The sequence below is a fragment of the Phacochoerus africanus genome, chromosome 5 (genome assembly GCF_016906955.1).
Source record: "Phacochoerus africanus isolate WHEZ1 chromosome 5, ROS_Pafr_v1, whole genome shotgun sequence".
Classification (NCBI taxonomy): domain Eukaryota; kingdom Metazoa; phylum Chordata; class Mammalia; order Artiodactyla; family Suidae; genus Phacochoerus; species Phacochoerus africanus.
The window spans coordinates 81,675,723-81,702,168 of NC_062548.1; the positions used below are offsets into that span (position 1 = coordinate 81,675,723).

Here is a 26,446-nt window from a genome sequence, read left to right on the forward strand (position 1 = left end):
AGCAGAGAACTATAGGTTTATAGGATGGTCAGAGGAAGAGGAGCCAGCAAAGGAAACTACAAGTGGCCAGAGAGATAAGAACGAGGAGACCGACAATAGTTCAGCCAGAGTTGCTGAATAAAGTGGTTGGAGGTAGTCATTAACGTCAAATGCTGTGGAGAAGCTCCGTCACAGGAGGGAACTGAGAAGGGTCCACTGGCTTGGCATTCAGGGGACACTGGTGCTCTTTTCTGGGAGTGGTCAATCCAGTTTTTTCTGCAGCAGCCAGAGGAAATAGGAAGGACTAAAGCGGTGAAGGGTGAAGACAGGAGCAGCCACCAGCATTCCTGCAGCATTGAAGCGGGGGAGGGGCGGAATTGTTTCTTGTTTTAAAAGTGAAGATGGAGAGCACTGAGTCTGTCATTTATTGACCACAGGAAGGAGCCAGCGGAGGGGGCGAGGCCAAGTATATAGGAGGGAAAGAAATACCAGTCTGCAGTCACATTTAAGCTGTTTTACTCAGCCCCATTTCCTTGTCCAGGTCCCCATGCTGTACCATAGTTGAATGCCACCAATCCATTCCAGTAGAGTCCCTGAGGTTTTGAAAACCGTCCTTCTTTCAGATGTCTTTCTATTTGGCTAACTCAGGATCTAGATTTTTCTCCCTCGTTTTCAGTGAAGACTCAAGATGGGAGCTTTTGAATAGAATGTAAATGTAGCTTCTTAGCTGCGTTGATTTGCTGAAATGTCACGGGTAAAGTGTTGCTAACCCATCAATCTAGGTTTATGGGTTGATATGATAATGTCCTTGGTGGATTTAGAAACATGCACTGCAGGTAAACACATTCCTTTGGGGTGTATATGTGTGTGTACATGGAATTGTGTGTATTAGGAGGAAAAGGGAGTTTTAACTGAGAATTGATTGTTTGTTTCCTTGAGACGCTCCTTGGAGAAAAAAAAAATACTCGGTTTTGGAATAGAAACTGTTCTGTTTTCTGATCTGCCACCTCATAGTAAGAAGTTAGTTGTAAGGTTAACTTCCTCAGAGAGAAGAAGGCAAAAGACACCAGCGAAAGGAAAAGGAAGGTTTAACTGCTCTGCAAAGGCCCAAACATGCTCTGAAAAGTAAAGATTTCAGGCTTAATGTGCCTGGAACAAAAGGCCGTTGTGAACTGTGTACAAGAGTTGGTGAGAGTTTGTATTCTGCCCCTTTTTGCTGTGGGAGTTATTTCCTGTTGTTGACTAGAGTTCTTTATTTAGAACCACCTAGCTTCAGAATGCCTGCTAGCAGGCAGAAGAGTGTGTATTTAAAACATAGGCTTATTTCAAGACAATCTCTGAAAGACAGTCACACTGCCCATGCCCTGCGACAGCATCATGTTCCCAAAGGTCAAGGGAGTGTGTGGGCTTTAGTCCTATGACCCCCTGTCAAGGGTCACAAATAAGAGAGAAGCAGAATGCATTGGGAACGGCAGTAAGTGGTCACCCGAACACCAAGTGAAACACGGGTCATGGGGAAAGTGCGTTTCCGTTGTTTTTTTGTTTTTTTAAACAAAAACAAGATTTCGCTTTTAGTGCTAGATGCGTTATTTCGTATATTAAAGTAATAGGAAACCTCACATATTTCGTGAGAAAGCTCTTAGCCTTTCCAGCATGATAGAAGTTAGCCTGGCAGGTGAGAAATATACCCCAAACACCCGCTTTAAACCATTTATTCTCGTATACTTGCCTTGTCAGCTGGGCTTCCTATTAAAAACCTTAGGCTATGCTAGCATCACGGTTGAATTTTACCATCTTTATTGAGAAAGAGAAGAAGGACAATATAGCAAAATGAGTGAAAGGAATAATTATTATTGAAACAATGAGGGGTAAATAAATGCATGAAATATAAATATTCTTCAGTGCTTTATTAAGAGATAGTAGAAATCATTGAGAAAAAAACTTACGAAGTTATACTTCATAAGAAGCATAAGGAAAAAAGGGGAAGAAATGTATTTTTTTAAAGTGATGAAATCTAAAACAATAAATTTCAATTATTTATTGCAACGCATTTGCTCATCATGTTTTTAAAAAAGAAATTTATCTTTACAGATAAAATAGAAGCCACCCGTGTGTCTCTCCCTGGTTCCATTACCATTCTCCATTTTCTAAAGATAACCACTTTCTGAGTGTTTTTTGTCTCTAATGTTTTCATTCTGTAATTGCATAGTCTGTATTGGTAAACAAGATATAGCAATTTTTTCGCATGTTTTAAAATATTTTATATAAATGGCATTATACTTGTGTGTATTTTACAGTCTATATAATGCTTTTTACTCAACATTATGTTTGCGAGATGTAACCATGTTGATATATGGTACCTTTGGTACTTCTCGAGCTTGGTAGTTATCAACGTATTCTCGTCTTATTGAGCATTAAGGTTGTTTCTGATTTTCAGCTTTACAAGCAAAGCTGCCACAAACATTCTCCCGTGTCTCCATGGGGGATAAAAGTGAAAGTTTCTCAAGTTCCCTGGTGGCACAGCAGGTGAAGGATCCAGCATTGTCACTGCCGAGGCTCTTTGTCGCTGCTGTTGCAAGGGTTCTATCCCTGGCCCAGGAACTTCCACATCCCTCGGGTACAACCAAAACAAAAAAGCAGGCGTTTTTCTGGATTCTAGATTTAGCCCTTCTCATCCAGAATTCTTCCAGAGAATTAAGCCCTGGTACCCTTAGGTATCCCTTGTATGTATTGAAGTATCTTCAGTGCTCTAAGTCTAGAATGGTTCAAGTGTTGGGCTAGAGCTAGAGAGTGATACCTACTCCTTAAAGTGATTGGGCCAATCTCTTTCTAATTCTTGAGTTCTGCTGGGAGGCTCGGAGTCAACCATGGTGAGGGTATTTATAGCACAGAAGTCAGCAAATGCTTACAAATAAGGGTTTCTTTCCTCACCCAACCCCCACCCCACCCCAGCCAATTGTTAAGCATTGACCAGCACACGGCTAGTTTTTACCTTCATACCAACCTTGGGAGAATTGAGGAAATAGTCACTTGAATTCTTTTCTTTAGGGCTTATTTTCTCATGGAACCCTAGGTGAGAAAGACTGCGTGTATATGGGCAGGGTGTGTGCATCTTCAGCTCTGGTAGATAACGCCAGATTGTCTCCAGGGTGATCAGTCTGATAGCTATGAATTAACCTTTTATAATTTGCATTTTCTTATTACTGATGAGATTGAGTATCTTTTCACAAGTTTGTTGGACGTTTGAGTTTCCTCTTTTCCCATTTTTTTTCTATTGGGTTTATATGGCATTTTAGAAATTGATTCAGGAGTTCCCATCATGGCTTAGTGGTAATGAACCTGACCAGTATCCATGAGGATGCAGGTTTGATCCCTGGCCTCACTCAGTGGGCGTTGCTGTGAGCTACAGTATAGGTCACAGATGCAGCTCACATCTGATGTTGCTGTGGCTGTGGTGTAGGCCGGCAGCTGTAGCTCCGATTTGGCTCCTAGCCTAGGAACTTCCATGTGCCAAGGGGGCAGGCCTAAAAAGACAAAAAATTTAAAAAAAATTTTTTAAATTAAAAAAACTGATTCAGAGGAGTTCTTAATTAATTCTGAATACTGATCTTTTGTTGATTATATGAATCACATAAATCACTCAACAGTCTTTGGCTTGCTTTTATCTTGTTTATAGTATATTTTTAATAGATGTTTAATTTTAATGTAATCAAGGTTACTTGTCTTTTTCTTTATGGTTTGTGCAATGGCCGTCTTGTTTCTTAATGGTCAAAGTCTCAGCAGGAAACAGAATTCCACTCAAATGATTCAACTAAAGAGACTTTAATGAAGGAACTTTTGACAGAGGTGTGCCCAGAGTTGAAGGCCAAGAACAGTAGGAAGCTGTTAGTGTCAGGCCTAAAGGGGAAAGGGAAGGAAATGGTGTTGGTAGAATCTGAGAGCTGGCATCCTGGAGAAGGACCACCTGCAGAAGCCGTCGTTGTGGTGGGACGGGTGCTGTTCTAACAGGGGCCCAAATTGGGAAGAAGCCAGGAAGAAATACACCAGCCTCTCTCCCCTCCTACCCGCTGGTCTCTTTCTAGTGCCTTCTTTTTGAGGAATTCAGCTGGAGGCTAGTTGGCAAAGGATCTTAGTCTCTAGGGGGTCAACATTTCAAGGTTCAGAATAAAGGAGAGGCAGCTAGAGTATGAACTTGGGAGACAAACAATAATCACACATTTCTTTGTTTTCTTTTCTTTTCTGGCTGTGCTGTGGCATATGGAAGTTCCTGGGCCTGGGATTGAATCTGAGCTGCAGCTGCAACCTATGCCACAGCTGCAGCAACACTGGATCCTTAATCCAATGCACCAGGCCAGGGATTGAACCTGCACCATCACAGAAACACCAGATCTTAACCTGCTGTGCCACAGCAGGTACTCCAATAATCACACATTTCTTTTTTTTTTTTAGGACCACACTGGGTGCCATATGGAGGTTCCCAGGCTAGGGGTCTAATCAGAGCTACAGCTGCCGGCCTACACCAGTCGTAGCAACATCAGATCTGAGCCGCATCTGCAACCTACACCACAGCTCACAGCAACGCCGGATCCTTAACCCACTGAGTGAGGCCGGGGATAGAACCCGCAACCTCATGATTCCTAGTCTGATTCGTTTTTACTTCGCCACGACGGGGAACTTCAATCACACATTTCTTATCCTGAGCCCATAAGCACATGTTCCTATGTTCTTTCCTAAAAATTTCAAAGTTGTGTTTCACATATTTAGATGTTTGTTTGTTTTACATTACACCTGAAAATATTTTTTCAAAAAATGTCAGGTACCCAATTTACTTTATTTTTCATGCATGTAACCAGGTGGCACTGAGTCATTTATTGAATAGCCTGTTCTTTCCCACTGATCTGTAACTTCACCTCTGTCATATTTGATGCTTCCATGTATTTGTGGCTCTATTTCTGCACTCGTAGTTCTGTCCTATTGATCTGTTTATTACTAGAGCTTTATAAAAAGCCTTGATATCTTTTTTGTTTTTGTTGTCTTTTCTCTGTTTAGGGCTGCACCCGAGGCATATGGAGGTTCCCAGGCTAGGGGTCCAATTAGAGCTATAGCCACTGGCTGTACTACAGCCACAGCAACACCAGATCTGAGCCACGTCTGCAACCTACACCACAGCTCACGGCAACGCCAGATCCTTAACCCACTGAGCGAGGCTAGGGATCGAACCCTCAGCCTCATGGATACTAATCAGGTTCATTAACCACTGAGCCACAACGGGAACTCCTAAGCCTTGATATCTGATAGGACACATCCCCTTTCTTGCTCTTTAAACTTATTACAGCTTTCTTTTGCCCTTTGCTATTCCAGATGATTTCCAGATTTGCTTATAAAGTTGGGCTGGGGGAGGGGTTGTTGGGATTTAAGTTGGAATTCAGTTTATTGATGAGTTTGGGGAAGAAGTGATATTTATATAGAATTAAGTATTCTTGTCCATAAATGGGATGTCTCCCCATTAATTCTGTTCTTTCCATCTGATGAACTTTTGGAAAAGTTTCTATTTTCTCACTGTTGACTTTTGGCTACAATGTGAAAATATTCTAGAGTCTTTTATAGCTTTTTTTTTTTTTTGATCACTAAAACTAAAAGCATGATGTCTAAAGTGGTAACCAATCAGAAAATGATTGAAAATGAATGATTCATTAAAATTCTTTTCAACCTTTTTGTAATTGGGGCTTTAATTTCATAAAGGAAAGTAAAAGGAAATATAAATGGTGTTGAAATTACCAATATGATCGCACAAAAGCTATTTACCAGCTGCCCCAGTATGGACTGTGCTGCCCTCTGTAATGAGGCCAAATGATTCACTGTAGTCAAAGTCCAGGGAATCTGGCCCTTTTTAAATGAGTTTTTTGACATTTGATGTGACTTTTGCACGTGTATGTTTTCTTTTAAAAGAATACTCTTCAGGGATGATTAAATACATGCACTGTTTGAGCAAACTCGAGTTTGTAGAGTGTACATTTATTTGTAACAGAACAGAATGGCAGTGGGTGTCTATGCTATAGATGATATTCTCGTGGTATTTGCTGCCATCCCCTCTCCTTTCTAAATTTGGTGTTACAGATTCAACTTCTGTTTTTGAAAAGGGAAGTTACATATAGCTCATTCACACTATTATTTTCTCCTTAAAGGCCAGTTTTTCTGATAATTGCCCATTTAAGGAGTTTCATATACCTCAAACAGAAATTCTCTAAGAAAATAGTTTTGAAACAAATATTACTTAGCAAAATAAAAGCTTTTGTTCAATGTTTAAGCCATGTTTAGGAAAACAATCGACTAGTTGTAAAAGTGTATCTAACGTGGCATTGCTGTTTATCTGAGACGCTGGATGTAGTTTCTTTCTACCTGACTTTCACCCTGTGCATTTCTGAAATTTTAAATATAAAAATGTTTAATTAAAAAATATAACTTTTGTCAGTTTAAAGCAAGTATTATTGGACAGTTAGATAATTTTGAAAAAGTCTTGTTTATTCTGGCAACAGGTCTTTAAAAAACAATCCTGCCTTGGTGACTGAGAGAAAAGATAAAGTCTAACCTAAGTGTTACTTCTCCTATAGAAAACCAATAAAAACTCACAGTGGCAAAGAGCTAATTTGGTTTTTGTTTTATGTGCTGTTTCCATTTAAACTGTGTTCTCTGTCCTCATATTTATTTTCTAATGCTATTTCATGGCCTAAATTTAGAGACGTTTTCTGGACATCTATACACATTAAAGGCTTTTCTTTTTTTTTTTTTAACTTCTCAAAGTAAAATTTCATAACTGGGCCTTCAAAAAATGGTTTAAATACATTATTTGCATTCCCAAATCACCAAACTTCTCTTACATGACCTTTTTACTCATTGGTGATTTAAAGGTACACAATCCTAGATCATTTCTATAGTAGGTATGGTAGAAAACAGAATGTGAAATTGGTTTTATTTTCTTCCAAACTCCTCTATGAAGCTAGTCTCCTTCTCATAGACTCTTAGCTCTGGGAAGGGGCTCCAGAAACGCTTGAGCCCCAGTGCCTCATTTTGTGGGGTGTGGACACAGGCCCCGTGATTGTCAAGGGCTTGGTTCAGCTTCACTGCTGACTGTGGCTGAGGAACTAGACCCGAGATCTCCTGACCCCCCACCTGTGCCCTTTTCACCGGAACCGGTGCTGATCCTAAATCTGTGACATAGCAGATTAAGAAACTTAAAAGTCAATGATTAATCACAGTTAAGTGATTTATTTGTACAAGAGCCTCAAACTCCTACTCCAGGACCCTTCCTCTCACCACGCTGGTTCCCAGGGACCAGGACGGTCTGGAGGCGGCATGGAAGTTTTCTAGGGAAGCCAAGAGCGCTGAGTATCTTGAGAAGGGTATGAACTCCTTAAGAAGGGTGGATGGTGTATAGACAGGAAGCACAGAATCAACATGCAGAGGCCACCAGGAGGGTAGCGCCTGGTGGGGAGCTGGGGACAAGGAGAGATGTTTCTGAGAAGCACCCACCAGTCTTAGGGGAATGGCATCTGGCAGAAAGAGGCCACTGGAATTGTCACCAGAGAAGACCTTCACTTTCTAGCTGAGAGACAGTAAAAGTAAAAGCTGGAGTCTCTAAGGAGGGCTGCTCCAAAGGGGACCTCACAATCTACCTGAGGATTTTAATGGGCAATAGCGGCAAGTGAAGTAGGAAGGAAGTTCGTGCTCAGCTGAAGCCATATCCTCTAGAAATGGTTAGAAGGGACTAATCAAAAATAGTAGAAAAAGGAGAATGGTTTTTAAAAGCATTCTCTTTCAATATTAAGATTTTCTTCCCAACTAGGATTTAAAGATTGTCAGATTTTTTTTTTTAGTGTTTTTTGTAACTTTCTTTATATATTTTTTGTTTGTTTGTTTTTTGTCTTTTTGCCTTTTCTAGGGCCGCTCCCGCGGCATATGGAGGTTCCCAGGCTTGGGGTCGAATCGGAGCTGTAGCCACTGGCCTACACCAGGGCCACAGCAACGAGGGACCCGAGCCGCGTCTGCAACCTACACCACAGCTCACGGCAACACCGGATCGTTAACCCACTGAGCAAGGGCAGGGACGGAACCGCAACCTCATGGTTCCTAGTCGGATTCGTTAACCACTGCGCCACCACAGGAACTCCTAAAGATTGTCAGATTTTTAAAAGAGAAAAAGACAGGTATCAATGACCCTCTCTCAGGACATAAGGGGCGGCCATTGCAAAGCAGTCTAGTATCAATAAGGGAAGCTTTGCAAGGGCAGCCCTTGACTGGAATTGAAGCTCCCCTGTGTTCAGGGAGAGGCAGGAAAAAACCTGAGCAAGTGGGTGAGCAATGGAGAAGAGCTTGCAAAGGTAGATGAGTTAACTGACTCCTTTGGTACCGTGAAGTTTTAACTTGCTAGTGGCTGAAAAGTACTGAACCTGTCTGTGGTGTCTTGTGAGATTGTTTAGGTTTCCAAATCATTGTACTCATTTTTTTTCCTTTTGGCTGTGTCCACAGCATGCGGAAGTTCCCAGGCCTGGGATCAAACCTGTGTTAACAGCAGTGACCCAAGCTGCAGTAGTGACAGTGCCAGATACTCAACCTTTTGAGCCACCAGGGAACTTCCTTGTGTCACCTTCAAGACTTCCAGAGATTATTTGAATATTTATTAATAGATTTCAGTTATCACTGAATGGGAAGTCCACATTCAGTTATGAACTCTATTTTCATGAAAAAATTCTTTAGTCCAGCAGGCTGAATATAATGTGTTCAATAACTGAAATATTTATTGAGGTGGGAGGGATATAAGACCAATATTTCCAGGGTTTATAGATGGATGATTATTACTATTATTTCATGCGAACGTGAAGGATAAAATATAATAAAGGAGAAAGAATAAGCTTGAAAACCGTCTTAAAGTCCTTCTCAGTTTATATAGCCAGCTTGTCTTTGTGTCAATTCTTTGGTGCATGCTAATTAAATGCTAAAAGTGGCCTTCAGTTAGTGCAGTAGTCTGGTCATTTGCAAAATGTGAGGGCACTGAAACTTTCAAGAGAAGCAGTGAAGTGCAAACTGTACTCAGAACAACAAAGCAATGTGGAGAAGTACCCCTCGGAAGTTAAACTCATATGAGTATTTTTAAAAATTACCATCCCAGTTCTATACTTACAAAAGCAATATTTTTCTCCTTAAACAGATACGTTCCTGATAGTTAAATGTGGATGACTGGCCTAATTTCTTATATGTGCGAGAAGGAGAAACTCTAAATTCTGAGGGTAGGCTTATTTTAAATGGGCTTTTAAATGTCCCAGAGAGTGAAAGTGTGAAAACCACAGTTAGGTGTTTACTCAACATTTCTTGTTCATTTGTTAGGAATAAACAGTATTTTTTTTAAAAAAATCATGCATACTGTTTATTTGTAACTCAAGTCTTGAAATGTTCTGTAGAGTTAAGCACAGTCTCCTCTTGCTTGATACAAAATAAACTTTTGAAAGAAAAAAAAAATCATGCATGCTGAAGGGGAATTGACCTTAGAAGCTCAGTGAGGGCTTTTTAGCATTATGGAGTTGGATTCCCAGGGCCAGGCAGGAATTGCTGTGCTGGAGATCAGGCTATGGACCACCTAGTGTGGGGACCACATCAGCAGCTGTTGAAGCCACCACGTCATCCTTTGACTTCTTGGTGAAAGATGCCATATTTGTAAGTCAGGGAAGTGGAACTCATATATAACATGTGCACTGATAATACATTTTGACCTTCAAAAGTGTGGAAAAGTACAAAACATTTTACCCCAGAGCTCAGATTGCTTTCCTAAGAACTCAAACCTTTACTCAGCACACACAGAATAGGTACTTTAGACCACTGTGGGGATGCAAAAATTGTCACTTCGATCTTAGTTCTTTCATACAGGACGATTGCATTTGGTCATCCATTTGTTAGAAAATATCCAAGTGTCACAAAAATTCTGCAAGTCTAACTTGCTGTTATCTTCAATTCATGATAAATTTAAATTCAACAGAGCCTCTGACCTCCGCTACAAAGATATGGGAAGAGATTATTGCAGCTTTAATTTCAATGGCTTTTCCTCACAGTGAGCGCTGAAAGTATAAGTGAGTGGGTTGTGAGGAAACCGTTAGTAGTTAGTGTCCTCTCTGAAAGGCAGAACTCTGGAAATGAAAAATATCTTGACTTCATGACAAAATGTTTGAATATTATGCCACCCAGGCACAAACTGAGCAGGACTTGCTGAGGGCCCTGAGCACTACTTCCATGATGTGTAAATGTAACTTGAAATGCCACTGTAATGAAACTTTCCAAAGATGTCCACAAATAATGGCATTGGTTATCCTTAAAAATCTGTGTAAGATTTTAATTATACCGAGGTTCGGTAAAAACCTTTTCCATTCCCTTTTAAGATAAAACAAGAAACATTGTTTTTTCTACCAACACTTTAGTCCAGGTTTAATTTCAATAAGATCATCAATTTGATTGATAACAAATCACTGCATTTCCAATAGGTCTAAACTTGTCTTGATGTTAACGGTTTATAATCACCTTTATGTTAGGTCTTAAAGCTTTATTATCCTTAAATATAACTAGTATAGTGGAGCATTAAACTCCAAAGAGATCTCAGATTATACTAATTGGGGTGGCAGCCAAAATTTTAAGGTACCTGAATTACTTTCTGTAACATCTTTACACTGAACGCTCATGTGTTTTTTAAAATAATCATTAATTTTCCACGGGAGCTCTTTTCCTAGGGCTTTTAAATTCGCACCATACACACAGCCTCTCCCAACTAGTGTGAATTCTCTGGGAAGTGTTCAAATAGTTCAAAGCAGACGCTTTCTTAAGAAGAGGGGAAAAACTTATCAATGTGAAAACGCGCCTCTGTGCCCCCTGCGTCTCCAAGCCTGCCTTCCCTACCTGCGTGGGCTCTACCAGCATAGGCAGCCGGCTGCCGGGCTCTGCACCGCGGCCATAGCCTGCCACGAAGAATGTAACTTGGTTCCGTGCTGTTCCGAAAGTACTCTTGACTTGATGACCCATTTCAAGTGTTGGACTGAGGCCGCGGGATATTTTCTGTCCCCCGCTCCAGATGGAAACCCCATCCTACTATTTGGACCTCTCTGCGAGCCACTCGTGCGTCTTGAGACAGTGGCATCCGAAAATGTCTCAGCGGCGGACGCGCCGCCCCCGCCCTCCCGGGACGCGGGTCTCCAAGGCCCCTCGGGCAGCGTGGACAGCGCGCCTCGGGGTAGGATTTTCGTTCACCCCACCCCCCACCCCGGGACCCTGTCGGCCCGGCTAACCGGCCCCAAGTTGCAGAATAGCTCAGATGCTTGTCATATTTGCGGTCGCGCGACTCAGCAGGCTGTGCGCGCGCGGCACTCGCCGCCGCCTTTGTCACTAGCGGCTCCATCATTTGCATGAGTGGTGTGAGGGGATTATTGGTGGTTAGTTGTGGTCCCTGGCCAGAGTGTCTCTTTTCCTCTCTTCTTCTTAAGCTTTTCCTTAAGAGAAAATCAAGGGCGCGCCGGCTGGGAAGGGAGCCGTAGGCGGCTCTGCCACCCGGCGTCTCGCGTGCTCAGCCTGCCCCTTCCTGCTCCCGGGGCGGCCGGGGCCCCGGCTCCGCATTTATCGCGCCTCCTGGGACCGCCGGGGCCGGGGGCGGGGCCGGGGGCGGGGCGGGGCCAGGCGGCGGATGGGCGGGGAGGGGCGAGGGCGGGGCCTGCTGAGCCCGGGGCCCGGAGCTCGCGGGAGGCTCGCTGGCCGCACGTCACTCCTGCACGGCGGGTGCTGGAGCGCAAGCTGCCGCTCGCTCGGTCAGGGCGCCCCCTCCGCCCGCCTCCAGCTTCCTCCTCCGCTGCCTGCCGCCGCCGCCTCCTCCTCCTCCTCCTCCTCCTCCACCATTGTATAATGCTCCGAGCGCGCAGGCAGAGGACGGCGGAGTCTTAGCTTCGGTCTCGCCTCCTGCCCGCTCCCCGGCGCCACCCTCGGGCCCCCGGAGCGGGGGACTCCGCATGGAGCGCGAGTAGCTTGAGGAGTGGGCAGAAACCCCTCCTGATGTATTAGTTCCCAGGTGGAGCTGCATGTGGTAAGTTCTCCCGGCGCCGGGTTGGAGGAGATCCTCGGATGCGCGGGGTTCGGGGTAGGTAGGGGGCGGCGTTGGGACCGGCCAGGGCCGGGAGAGCCAGGAGGACGGAGGAAGGGCCCGGGCGGCCGCGAGGGTCGCGGGCGCCTCGGCGAGAGGGACCTGGGCTGCGGCAGGTACCGGGAGGAGCGCTCTCTCCCGCTGCTTCCCGGCCCCGCGCCCTTGGACCCCCGGGGTCAACGCTGGGAACCCCCAGCGTTCGCGGGCAGATCTGCTGGGGGAAGGGCAGGGGACGGGCAGTCCTGGACCGGGGTCAGGAGGGGGTCGGGAACTAACGAGAGCCCAGCGGTGGGGCGGAGGGAGCTTGGTGCTGTCGCTTTTACAGCTGGGATATATGTGCGTGTTGTGGCGGTTGTGTTGTTGTGAACGTGCGAGACTTTTTATTTTTTTAAAGGCTCGGATTGCTGGCGCGAGGGCTGCTTCACTTTTGAGTTCTGTGGCCGGCCGGGTTTGCATCCAACTTGCTTTAGTGTGTTTCTTTGAGTTTCTTTGTGTTTTTAGCTTAAAAACTTCCCTCTCCATCCTCTTTTCGCCGGTGCCCAAGTGAATTGACTTTGAATATATATGTATATTAAACTTGATGTCTCATTGGTTTTTAAGTTAGAAATCTACAAGTCATCTTGGTGGTGACCGCCTATGACTGAAAGGGAGGGGGGCTGAGGGGAGCCAGCTGTCCCAAGCCCTGGACTTTGTACCATTAAGACAGGGTGCTGTCAGAGGGCCCTTGCATCGACAAATAATCATAAATTGTTCTTCCCCCCACTTTGGCCATGAGTTTTCTTACTTTTATCACAAGTAATAGTAATAGATTGGGATGCGAGTTCTGTGTTTAGCCTTAAGTGTCACACAAAGAGTAGATATAATTTGTCTTAGAATGACTTTTAGCTTTCAAGCTGGGTAGTTTCAGGGTGTTTCAGGACGTGGAAAGTCAGTTTTTATGGGCACTGAATGGGGAAGGGCAATCTGCAGGGTGAGACATCGTTTCAGAGATACTAGTTTTAATTTGAATCAAGTTGGGTAGCCTCATTCGGTCTTAAGGAAGACAGTAAATGTTTTCAAGCTTTGTTCATGAAATACGCTTTTTGATTTCCCAATATATGTTAAGAAATGTCCATAATGTGTGTAAAGAGCCTAGAGGTTGTGGTAGCCAATAGGATCCCTGAGGCCTTAAGTGTTCAAAGTAGCCTTTTATAATGAGGGACTAGTCTCTGACAAGAGTGAAGTGGGCTCTTGGCTCCACTCAACCCCTGGAGGACAGTCCACACCTGAGAGCCTCTGGGTTGTTTTGCTGATGGGGGATAGTTGTTCAGCTACCCAGAAGGCATATCTCATCCCAGGAGCCCCTCCCCCTCCTCCCCCTTTTTATAGCAGTCTATTCTGATTTGAGTGTGGTAGGGTGTGCTCTGAGGATGAAAATACCCACCCTAAGATCCCAGCTTCTGGCACCAGCAAGAAGAACTTGTTCATGGATCTCGCTTTCCTGTTCATTTTATCAATTTCTTCATGGGGTGGGGGTTGAATGTTAGAAAGTTTTCCTTTAGCTTGATGGATTTACTTAGAGGTATTATGTGTTCATGTAAAGTTGTTTATGTTGTTCATCAAGTTTGGAACCTTTAAAATAATTTTTATTTTTTTCTCTTCCTCCTAATTAAAATGTTGCTCTCAGGTGAGAAATCTTATGAAATGGATTTGATGGCCTTTTCAGCTCTGTTCTTTGAGTGATTACAACAGGTAGAAGACTCACATTTTATAATACCAGCCAAGTATATAAGTGTCCTAGGGAACTGTTTAATTGTCGGGCGAGCATCACAGCTTCTTAGGTAACAGCTACTCAGGCCTATTTCCCTTAAAAAACAGAGAGGGATATTAAGATTTAGAAAACCTTTAGACTCTGTTTGCTGAATTGTCCCCTTGAAGACTTTTCTATTTAATTGAGAAGCCAAAATATAAATTTTACCCAGTCTCCATGCACTGAATTGTAATGAGCATAGTTAAATAATATATATTTTGATTTTTTAAATTATTTATTTATTATTATTATTTTGGCTGTGCCCACAACCTGCAGAAGTTCCCAGACCAGGGATCCAACCTGAGCCACAGCAGTGACAGTGCTGAGTTCTTAATCACTAGGCCACCAGGGAACTCCCAAGTGTGACTTTTTTTTTGGCTGTGCCCTCAGCATGTAAAGTTTTCAAGCCAGGGATTGAACCCATGCCACTGCAGGAACCCAAGCCCCTGCAGTGACAATGCTGGATCCTTAACCCCTGCTGCACTACAAGAGAACTCCCTATTTTGATATTTAAAACTCCTCAAATTTGTGTAGCAGCTGATAAATTTTGGCATATGCTATTTTAAACAGTGCTCCAATGGCAGAAAAAAAGTCACAACGCTACTTAGAAAGGTGCACACACACAATACAGATTTTAAAAGTATAAGGGGAGGTTGAGGATAGATACATATATACCTACATACAAATACTTAAAGATTGTTTTTTCTGTCAAAAATTAAATTGACAGAAAAAAGTAAAAAATCAAAAGCATACTACCTTTACATAGCAGTAGTAAATTATACTCAGTGTTTGCCCTTGATCAAAATATTTTACACTTTAGCTGTTAAGAAAGACAAAAGCTATAGCAGAAACTGTTAGAGGCCTCTTTTGCTATGGTTTCTTGTTAAAGAACACCAGTATAAAACCATGAAGCTTTAATTTTTATTTTGTTTATATATAAAAAAAAACAACATTGTCAGTGTTAACAACATAATTAAAAATATGTATGGGTAGATACGGTACTTAGAAGTGTGAACTTCAGTTCACTTGTAGAATTTTTTTTTTTCACTTGTAGAATTTTTTAAAACTTTCATATTTACTGTAACAGCATATCTTATAGAAGATAGCTGTAGTTGCTGTAGTTTCTTGACAAAGGAGGGGGTGGAGGAAAGAGGGAGATCTCTGATTACTGAGTGCAGAGATCAGGTGTATGCTCCAGGCACCCGAGGGCAAGCTCCAGTTTTAAGTAAAAATGGCTTCAAAACAAGGGTAACACCCACCTTCGTGGGTCTTTGCATAAATCAATGCTGGTCAGCAGAACATGAACATCTGAAAATGCCGTGGCCACTGCATATGCACAGATCATATATTTCCTACCGACTGTTAATAATGATTCCTTAAACAATTGACAGAAATCCACAAGCGAGGACTCCTGCTTAAGAAGTGTGTGGATATTTCCTTTAGTTTTAATATTCTTGAGGGAACCAGCAACCAGCCAAAGTTGGCGTATCTTTTAAAAAAAATTATTGTCTCCCAGTGGCCAGTGCAGTTGGTATTAAAGGCAAACTTCTGCCCTCTGTGCAGATGCTGGGCAACCCTGTGAACAGTGCTGTCCCCCGGAGCGCCCATCACTCATTGTGTGGAGCAGTGTCTTTTTCCATGAGCACTTTGTGGCAGTTCATTCTTTGTATGAATCTGTGAATGGCATATGTCAGGCCAATAAGACGACAGTCCTATTCTGGGTAATAAATAGATGCCTTGTTTTTTTGTTTTGTTTTGTTTTTTTCCTTAAAGATCATGAGACAGACATGCTTGACTGTCTAAAAATTTTCTTTGAGATACAGGTAAAATTTTCAAAAGCAAAACATGGCAATATCTTTGCTCACAGATGATTCCTCTTGGGACAAAACAGATACTTGTCATTTAAACAAGCCCCACCTTCAGTGAAAACTCCCTTGTGGAAATTCTGCTCTCTTTGTGGTCCGAGGACTCCTAAAGCTGGAAAGCCTCGTTCGTCTCCTCTCAAGCTCTCCCGTCCCTCCTCTGAACTTAATTGGGAATCCCTGCCAGGATGCACTGAAGCAAACCCCACAATTTGATGTATCTATCTTAGCAAGCCGGGAGCACAGAAGCTGTATTCTGCACCCGCTGCAGCTTTCAGTTCAGAATGGAGTCGGCATCTGCTCTCTCGTCTGGCCTCCTCCTCACACTTGCATGCCGCGTGTCCGGAGCTGGCCTGGCCCCTGGACAGGGGACGTCAGGGCAGAGCCGGGGCTGAGTGGAGTGAGCAATGCGGATGCGTGGGGTGGGGGCCGGGGTAGGGGGGAGGAGAGTGGAGGGCAGATCTGGAGCTGACTGTGCAACTGCTATAGCAGGTCTGACTAGTTTTAGGTGCCCAAAGGCAGCTTTGTTTCTCTAGTAACTCCAGGGAGCAGCAAACCTCAGTTCTTAGAACTAATTCACGTCTGCACTACTATCTTTTTGTCCCTTTGCAGAAACCTGTAGCTTTGCAGAGTTGTTACCTCATTCTAAGCTTTTTTCCCTCTAAAAACCTTCACAGGCAGTTAACCAAAAAGAAGATGCTAGTAAACCAGGCGTTTTTGTGCTTCTAAGGAGTTTCATGTAGAATAGTGAAGGGATAGGGATTCTGGCTCTTCAGCACACACACACTCACACTCACTCTCTCATGTTTATAGTGGTCTGTGTGAACCTGTTGAACCAAAGTAAAAAGTTTTCCTTGATCAGGCCATGGTCAGAAAATTAAATAACAAAGCGTTACTTGCTGCAGATCAACCTTTAGCCCCTTGCTCTGCTCTCCTGGCCGACTGCTTATCATTCCACGCCAGCCTCTGCTTCTGGGCTTCAAGCAGGCCTGCTGGAGTACCCCACCCTGGGGATTAGAAGTGTTGAGTTAAACTCAGAGAATCTGAAAGTCCCAAGGTCATCTCTACACCAGAACAGGTTTGCATAAAATTCTAGCCACACCAATGAGATAACGAGTTGGCAACTGTTTTAATCTGATCCTCCCTTGGTGGGTGGTTTATCCCATTTTATAATAATACATGATACAGATTTGCTTTTCAGATTTCTTTCCTTTTTAAAGGAGGGAACTTCCATGTACACGTGTACGTTTGTGTTTTCCCTGCTGTCATAGCAAACTGATCTGGCAGAGGAATTTGAGCACCTTAGTCTGTAGCTGATGAAGAAATTTTTGCCACCGCCTCTCTGCGTGTCACCACCGTTGCAATCAATAGTCTTTCCTGAACAGTTTTTTAAACAGACTGCTTTTAAAAATATTTGTATAATGTCCAGAAATACAAAATAAAAGAGATTTTACCTGATGATGGTTGTTAGCGGTCTAACAGTAGTTGGTGAAAAAAGTCAATATGTGGATTCTTCTAGTGGCAACTGCTGTCTTGCTTCTGAAGCCCCTAAAGATAGGATGAATGGAATGTTCCAGGGTGGCAGCGGGGTAGAGGGGACGCAGGGTTTCCTTAAAGGTCCCTGAAGATCACTGAAATATGGAAAGGTAGTTTCCTTAAAAAAATAAATAGTTATTACAGTCAGTGTGGTACTCTTATTACTTTTATTGTTTTTGACTAAATGGGTAAAGTTCTGTTGGCTCATTAATTATCAATACCCAGAGGTCCTTGTGAAGACATACATTTTATCTCAAAATAGCCCCAAAGTAGTTATTTTTAAAAATGAATGGCCGCTGAGCTCCTGCCATATAGCACAGGGAACTATATATCTAGTCACTTGTGTTGGAACATGATGGAGGATAATGTGAGAAAAAGAATGAATATATATATTCATTAAAAGTATATGTAAAGTCTGTATATAAGGTTTTATGTATATGTAAAACTGGGTCACTTTGCCGTACAGCAGAAAGCGACAGAACACATTGTAAATCAACTATAATAGAAAAAATAAAGATCTTTTTAAAAAATGGCTGCCATATTTACAAAGTATCATTTGTATCCTCATCTCTTTTTTCTACTTCGTGAATTGTTCAAGTATATGATATAAAGCTTAAATTATCTTTGTAAAACCTTATCAGGATCCTGCCTAATTCTTAGAATTAACTCAAGTAAACATTCTGAATATGTATGTTGCTTACATGGGACATGCATTTACATAGTAGAATAGTTATTGCCTCCCTTTTACATGACTCAAGTATATTTCTTTTATCTTATAACAAATGTTTATACTCATGTGTCATATTTAGAAATGTGATAGTTTTCTTTTAAAGAATCTATTTAGACCATACAGTCCAATGTTTTGTTTTATTCAGTGATATGTAAGTAAATAACGTTTCTCTGGTTTTCCTCTTTAGATTGTGTATGGAAGATGAAAAGTGAAATATACCCTGTATTTGTGAGGAATATAAAGCATGTCTTTTAAATGATGTTTCCCAGTAATAAAGCATTCCCAATTTGAAAGCAAAGAAGATTAAAAACTAATAATAACCTAAGAAACACTTCCATAATAACACTTCCTGATGTGGCATACTTAGCTTTTGTTAGTTTTACTCAGGTGCAAAAGCAGGCTAACAAAACCTAGAAGGTAATCTTTTAACTAAGATGCAATTTTATTTTTCCAAGTTTGTCCTAACAAATTATGTTTACCTGTTTTAGTATGGTTTATCTATCTGAGGGCTCTCTTTTAAAAGAATTTTTTTTTTAACTGTCACATGCTTTTTTGGCAAAGCATTTGGTTTCTGCCCTAAGCCCCCCCCCCTCCCCTGATGTTGTTTATTAAGGGTCTCTAGTGTGAGGGGAAAAACAAGATATCTTTGGGGAAAAGATGGTACAAGAGGATTGAAACCAGAATCCCATCCAAGCAATTACAAGTACATGAGAAAAAAATATTTTCATTATGCACGGGAATGGGGGGTGGGGTGAGGCTGGCTGGCCTTTATGGGCATATAACCTTAAGGGAAAGCAATTCAAATCTAAAAATTCCGTCCCTTAATGATTATGAGGCTTTCAATTCAGCATGCTAAAGATGTGTTCCTGACACCAAATTAGTATGGAGTAGCATCATAGTTTTAATGACTACAGTCGTATGTTACTTATAAAAATAACATAATAGTTCATGTTTACCAAGTTTCATATGGAAAGATTGATGGTAATAGTTCGTCTCTTACAGCCATTATTATCAAACATACAGTATCATAGAACAGCAACTTGTAATTTGAATAGAAAGGATTCCAGCAAGTTACGCAGTCAGCTTGCTTCATTATCTGTCTGGGTTACATTTTACGATTAAATGGCTCCTCCCCAATATCCTTTATGAAGTTTTCCCATATAACTGCCTGAATGCATTTCTGCTCGTGTGGAGGTAATTTCCTGTTATTAAAAAGCAATAGGATTATTGAAGGCTTTTCTATCCTAGTAAAATTTCTACTGCTAACCTTCAAACTCAATGTGTGGTTGGAAGGTCGCTATAGGACCCTCACTCCAAATTCTGAACTGCTGGATTCTCCCAGTCCACGTCTGATGACTCGGGTTGTATGTTTGTTGTTGTGTGTCCTCACTTCAGGAATCCTCCAGGGATTTTAATCATGGCTTTTGAAACATCAGTGTTACTTTTGTGCAGAAAACCTTTTCTACATACAGTATTTCCAGATTTTGAACCATAATATAATTCAGTTTTATCAGGGCAGGGCTCTTGACTTGCTTCACAGTGTCCTACGGAGACCTGAGTTTGGGATCAGTCTTGGAAATGTGCATACTTTGAGTGATCTGTGGGGAGAAATTGCAGTGAATAATCAGACTTCAGGGGTGCCTGTTGCTCTGCTGCGCCCCCTTGTGGTTAGATGTGATATGCTCATTCAAAGCTTAAGAGGAGTTCCCACTTGTACTGGGCATGCTTGTTTACATAGAGGATTTACAACAGTCTTCTGTGTAAAATAACCTATCAAGTTAATATGATAGTTCTCACTGAGGATATAAATAGTTTATTGTGCTTATTAGATTTTTTTTTTTTTTTAGTTTGTAGAATTTAAATGCTATGTATTGGTGTATTGTTGTTGCTGTTTTAACCTTTTTCTTATGGAAAATTCCAAACTCTCTAAAGAGTACAATGCACCCCCTTGTACTTATCACCCAGGTTCAAACACTTAAAACATTTTGTCAGTCTTGTTTCATCTTTATGGCCATTATTTTTCCAGAGTATTTTAAAGCAAATCCCAGGCCTCCTATCATACCATGTTTCTGTTAAATTTGACTTTAGAAACTGTAATTCTGCTCAGTCTTCTACTTTAGGTATGCCGTGCTTTTAGCCAGAGTTGTTAGGTAAAATAAAAGAATCGTTAGCATTTTCACTGTCTTTGGCAGAAGGTGACTGGTGTCCCTAGCTTCCTAAGAGTTAGGTTTAAAACCCTAAAATCTCCAGCTGGCTGAGAAACCAATAAGACAGGATATTAGAAACATTTTCTACTGCTTAACAGTTACATTCTAAAAAGCCTCTTTTTCTTTCCAGATGTTTATTAACAAGGCCATAATTTATTCCAAAGAAATATTTACTTGAAAGAAACGTTCTCTCCCAGAATTTGACTATTTTGCCTACTAAATGCAGTTAGTTGTCAACATTTTACAATGTCCTTTTCTTTTTGCAAGAGAAAAGACGTTTGACAAGCCAGCAGTGTCAGAAACCGTCTTCAATTTTAATTGAAGTGTGTAAAAATCCTGAGAGGGAAAGCTAGAGTTTCTTAAAATGTAGACTTGAGGAAGACCTCCCCAAACAGTAAAAGTTGTCTTAATTGACTTCGAGGTTGACTTCCTGGCCGAATTTCGGTTTGTGCCCAGGCGTTAAGACGCTGTCAGGAAAGCAAGGAGCATTGCTGCCGGCGGTGCGGTCCGAGTGGAGACCCAGCCCTAGGGTGCCCGCGGCGGAGCCCGGCGCCCTCGCGCCCCTGCGCCTCTGGCAGCCGGGAGAGCCGGGGGAGGCGCCGTCGCAAACAGTGGTGTCGGGTTACAGCCCCCCTCTCCCCGCAGCCGAGCCGAGCGCGCTTAACTGGCTTGATCGAGCGACTGGCTTCATAATTACATTGCTGATTTGTTAGGGAAGGCTTTGTCTTACTTACCAATTAGCATGGATGTTACTGCAGGGACCTCATCCTGGATGAGCTTGGGTTTAAAAAAAAAAAAAAAAAAAGGCTTCCCCGATCCAGGCAGCTTTAGGGGTCCAGTTGCCAGCACCCCTTTGTCTTCTGGGAGTCCTCACTGTAAACACTCAGAGGCTTTCTCCCCGTTGGAATGTTGCCCCTGTTTCTGCCATTCCTCTAGGCCAGGGGCAGTCACTTTGGGGTCTGCAGGCAGCTTTTGGGAGGGCTGACCCCCCCCCTGGGGGGGGCTTGCCACCCTGGTTTGGGGGGCCACTGCCACTACTCCTGCAACAGCCACTGCGCATGGCACACTGCTGCTGGCAGAGGCTGGCAGGTACCCCCCCCCCTTTCTGTCTGCACCCCCCAGATCCACCAGCACCACCCCCTACGGTGTCCCTTCAGGGCAGCCTTTTTCTTCCTGTGGTGGATTTTATATTTACTCGGGGGAGAAAGGGTGTTATTTAAAAGTGTTGGGCATTATCAGATTTCTGAGTCCTGGGTGTTTTTCCAAGGTGTGATACTGTATGTGTGGAATGTTGTCTAAGCGAACCTGGCTTCCCCTCATTGAAGGAGGTCGGGGCCTTTCCGTCCTGCCTGGGAACAGCTGTGTGGCCGGCTGGCAGGAGAGCTGTCCCTCTGAGTTGGCCCAGGGCTGAGAGTTGGGAAGGGACTCTGTTGGGAACAGAGGCTCTTGGTGTGGACCCCCTCCGAGGCAGGATCCCGAGTGCAGGGCTGGGCAAGTGTTTGGGGTGAGAGGAGGAGAGAGGAGAGCGATCTGTGCTTCAGAAGTTGTCTCACCCGCGTTCCCGGCCGGCCTCTCCTTTGCTCTTGGAAGCCTGTCACCCACTCAGCAGTTTTGCCAGGGGCGCTCCTTTCTTCTTCCGCAGCCCCGAGAAAAAATTGAAAGAATGTGTGTGTTTCCACTTACAGGACCTCGGGTTTGGTGGCCGCAGGATGTCAGAGTGAGGAAATAGCCTTGCTAGCCTGTGTGAAGACACTCGCCACAGGTCTGGTCTGAGCTGCTTCTTTTTGTCAAACTGGGAAACCCGTGAGGGGAAAAAAAAAATAAAATCATTGTTCTGAATTGTTAGCATTACCATAAATGCCTCGTTTTTTATGACTTTTAGCGTTAGCATGGGCGCATTTGGACTCGTCAGCCACCCGTGATCATAGCACTGGTCACGCAGGACAGAGCAGTTGAGGAGGCTGGGGACATGACTTCTTAGGACTCCCCTGGGTTAGGAGCCTTTTACTTGAGAGCTGTTAACCAGTGAAGATCCTAAGCGTACAGGCTAGGGACTCCTCCCAGAGCAGGCACCAAGGTCTTGGCCACCGACGAGAGGAAGTAGACCAGGACCCCGCACCCCAGTCCCCGGGAGCCCAAGGCTCCACCAGTAACTACCATCCACAGCAATGACAGCAGACACCCTGGGCTCAATTCTGCCTTGTCAACTGACTGTTGAGACAACATGTCACTTCATCGTGAAGCCTGCTAGATTGTTGAGAGGGGAAAACCCTGGATCTCTAGATGTTACTTATTAGTCCAAAAGGAAATTGCAAGAAGCCCTTGAAAGTGTACACAAGGCACGAGCCATCGGGCCTTGAGGTGTTTTGGAGTAATGACTTCCGGGATCCCCTGGCCGCCTGGGTGGTGCTGAGCTGTGTGCAGGCCAGTGGCCTCCTCTTGGCTGTCTTTTTGATCAAGTGGTCAGTCACACCTTCCCCAGTCATTTCCTCTCTTCAGAGATTGGGACTAAGCTATTTATTTTGACCTTTCGTGGCATTAATTCCCTGGGATACTGAGAAGGATGAGATGGAGGGTTTTCCTTCTGTCTGGGGTAGTGACTATTGTCTGGGATGAATTGAGTTAAAGCATAATGCAATTTTTTGCATCTTTTTTTGACTTGCACCAAGTCAGAAAGCCAGCCCTCGACCAGCCCTCGTGGTTTGGGCTTCTCACAAGCCCCAGGAGTGATGCTGCCCACAGGGGCCCCACACAGCCCCTCCGAATGCCTGTCAATCAGCGGCCACCAGGCTCAGGGCCTTTAGGAAGCGCTAGAAGCCACAGAGAGCAGCAGGTTAAAGCCGTGGGTTTTCTTGTTGTTAGTGGGAAAGACAGAAGTGGTGGTTTGCAAAAGTAGATTTAATACTCTTAATTTAAAAATCATGACATTTATTTTGACAGTTCAGATAACATTGAGGGACAGTGATTTTAAATTTTTATCTAGAGTTCCTGTCGTGGCTCAGCGGAAATGAATCTGACTAGCATCCATGAGGATGCAGGTTTGATCCCTGGCCTTGCTCAGTGGGTCAGAGATCCAGTGTTGCCATGAGCAGTGGTGTAGGTCACACACCCCGAGTTGCTGTGGCTGTGGTGTAGGCCGGTGGCCACAGCTCCGATTCAGCCCCTAGCCTGGGAATGTCCATATGCCTCGGGTACAGCCATGAAAAACAAACAAAAAAATTTTTTTTCTAAGGCATAACTTTTAAATAATTGAAAAACAATGAGTTTAAGAGAATTTTTTTGATTTCTTAAAGTTTGTGTTTGTTTTTTTCCTTAATTCCTTAAAAATACAAAAGCTATGAAATGTTCCCTTTTAGCACATAGGTACTATTTCACTTTCTCTTTGGACGTTGGGCATAAGGCCTCACTGCCATTCACTCTGTGATCACAGAATCTGGACCCCCAGTGAGCCAGTGGGATCTGATGTATCAGCCTGAGAAGCTGAGCTTTATCATTAAAATTGAGCTGAAGATACCTTGATTCTTTCTTTTTTAATGTCAGTTGCCATCACAAAAACACTGCTCATTCTTTTTTTTTTCCTTCTTCCTTACCGCTTAGGCCCAAATAGGGAAGCTCTTCAGACTCAAGTTTGAGTAAAGATATTCTCAGGCTTAAACATGAAATAGCTGGGTGGGGAAGAAAGGAAGTCATGGGTCTCGAAGTGAGGTTCCCAGACCAGCATCACCTGGAAACCCATTAGAAATGCAGATTCTCGGGCCCTGCATTAGACCGACTGAATGAGAATCTAGGACAGTGGCGGCCAGCATTCTATGTTAACCCACCCAAGTTTGAGAAGTAAAGCTTGAGAGAGGCATTCACAGAGCTTTCTGACTGTCCTCTCTAGTTGTCCCCTCTGAGGTCTCCTCAACCCTCTGCTTTGTCATACCCTCCTTCCAGTGCAAAGTGAAAATTTGGCACGAAATGAGAACCAACGCCCCCCACCACCACCAAAAGGAGGTGGCTCTTAGTACTTGTTGGTCTGGTTGATGCTGCCCAAAGCGCCAGGAACACATTGGCCCTGGAGTGACCACATCTTTGCTCCTGCCTGGAAGACATTCTACATCTAGCTTTCCCAGTATTTTAAACTATGTCCCCAGTACACGTCTCATTAGAAAGAGAATTATGACAACGTTGTGAAATAAAGATTTATATCTGTAGGGGTTTTTTGTTTTAAAGACACACATCTGTATTTTATGGTCCTTCTCTGGCTGTCCCTTAGTGTCTTTTCTCATTCTTTGCCTTTACTATTTATTCATGAGTGTTTCTGGAGCATCTTCTGTGCGTCAGGGATGGCCTTATCCCGAGGATAATACAGCGGTGAACAAGTAGTCTGAAACCCTTGTAGGGCTTACTGTCTCTGGTGGAAAACAGACATTGAGAGAGACAAGCCTGCCTTCAATATAAATCTCAAATTCTGGGAGTTCCCGTCGTGGCGCAGTGGAAACGAATCCGACTGGGAACCATGAGGTTGCAGGTTCTATCCCTGGCCTTGCTCAGTGGGTTAAGGATCCGGCGTTGCCGTGAGCTGTGGTGTAGGTCGCAGACTCGGCTCGGATCTGGCGTTGCTGTGGCTGTGGTGTAGGCCGGCAGCTGGCAGCTGTAGCTCCGATTAGACCCCTAGCCTGGGAACCTCCATATGCCGCAGGTGAGGCTCTAAAAAGACTAAGTAAATAAATAAATAAACCTCAAATTCTATCTCCGGAAGCCTCCCCTGATCACCCCAGTCCATATTCTTCAACCAGACTCCTCACTGTGGGAGTCATTCAGAATCTGGAATTGCAACCCCCCCCCCCCCCCATGATCAAGGTAATTAATACCTTCTCCCGTTTCTCTGGTTCTTTCTTTTCTGAGGAATCTCCAAGTGACTTTTGTAATTTTTGATCTTCTGCCCAAGCAGATTGTGGCTTTTGAGGGCAGGGTCCTTCGTAATGAGAGTGGCTTAAGAACCAATGAATAGTCAATAGAAGAGTGGCTGTGGTCAGTTTTAGGCCCCTTTGAGTGGGCAGGAAAGGGAGGGAACACAGACCTCACTCTGTGTGGGAGTCTCTAACCAGTCCTGAAGCTCAGGGTCCCTTTTTGGGTCTTTGAAAAGTTGAGTAGAAGCCATGGGCCTTGGGCCTGGGTCTTCACAAGCTGAGGGCGGAGGCAAACTGGGGTGCTGACCTCGGGCAATGAGACTTGCCACAAGCCCCTCCTCCGGTGAACTCCAGGCTGCCATCCTGGTGTCCATTTCCACAGCCACGGGGCCTCTCTGGCAGGAGCAACAGACACCCCCTTCCCTCCTGTTACCTCAAAGTCCTTAATGAGCTCCAACTACTGCTCCATCTTCAGGTGCCAAGTGAGGCCTTTTAAAAGGTCACGTGCCTCTCCAGTGGCTTGAAGAGCTGTTGCTATTTTCTAAAAGAGCCTGAGGGGAAGGCTCTGGGCAGCCTGGCCCCTGGGTTCTTGAGAGGCTTGTCTTGGTCCTGTGCCTGCTCCCATTCACACAGGCAAAGTCCTTCTCACTTCCCTCCCACTCTCAGGAGCCAAGGCCTCTCCCGAAGGTAATCAGCTGGAAGATAGGACTCTTAACAGCGCATCAGGCAAACTTTGGGGAAACTTTAGCTCTATACAAATTTAAAACAAAACACACACACACATACACGGAAAACTTCTTAGGTGTTCCCATTGTGGCTCAGTGGGATAAGAACCTGACATAGTGTCCATAAGGATGTGGGTTCAATCCCTGGCCTAGCTCAGCGGGTTAAGGATCCTGCCTTGCTGTGGCTGTGGTGTAGGCAGGCAGCAGTAGCTCCAATTCAACACCTAGCCTGGGAAGCTCCATATGGCACAGGTGTGGCTGTAAAAAGAAAGGAAAAAATAAACTTTTTAAATGTTAAAGTGCTAAGTGGGAATGTGGATTAGATTTTGCTCTGTTGTATTTCACTCCTTTCTGTACCAATGTAGGTAGAATTCTACATTCTGGATTACAAATCGGGATTGTGTGCATTTTGCAATCTTACTGGGTGTGTAGAGCCGGTCTTGCCTCATAAAATGAAACAAAAATGAAGGCAAACCTGCTTCGAGACATACTCTATCATGAGTCCTTATTTACACATTTGAGAAGCATCCAAGATTCAATTCATCTGCCTGTTTCTGCTC

At 43.7% G+C, this 26,446-nt stretch overlaps 1 protein-coding gene across 2 annotated transcripts in view; it reads left to right on the forward strand.

Moving 5' to 3' along the window:
• Positions 1–26,446, forward strand: part of SERTAD2 (SERTA domain containing 2) — a 127,639-nt gene that overhangs the window by 92,341 nt on the left and 8,852 nt on the right. Inside the window, exon 1 of one of the 2 annotated variants that reach the window (XM_047781932.1) lies at positions 11,768–12,085. The exons of the other annotated variant lie outside the window; for it this stretch is intronic. The gene's annotated coding sequence lies outside the window, so the exon portion shown is untranslated. Of the gene's footprint in view, positions 1–11,767; positions 12,086–26,446 lie in introns of those variants that run through there. 2 annotated transcript variants of the gene reach the window in all.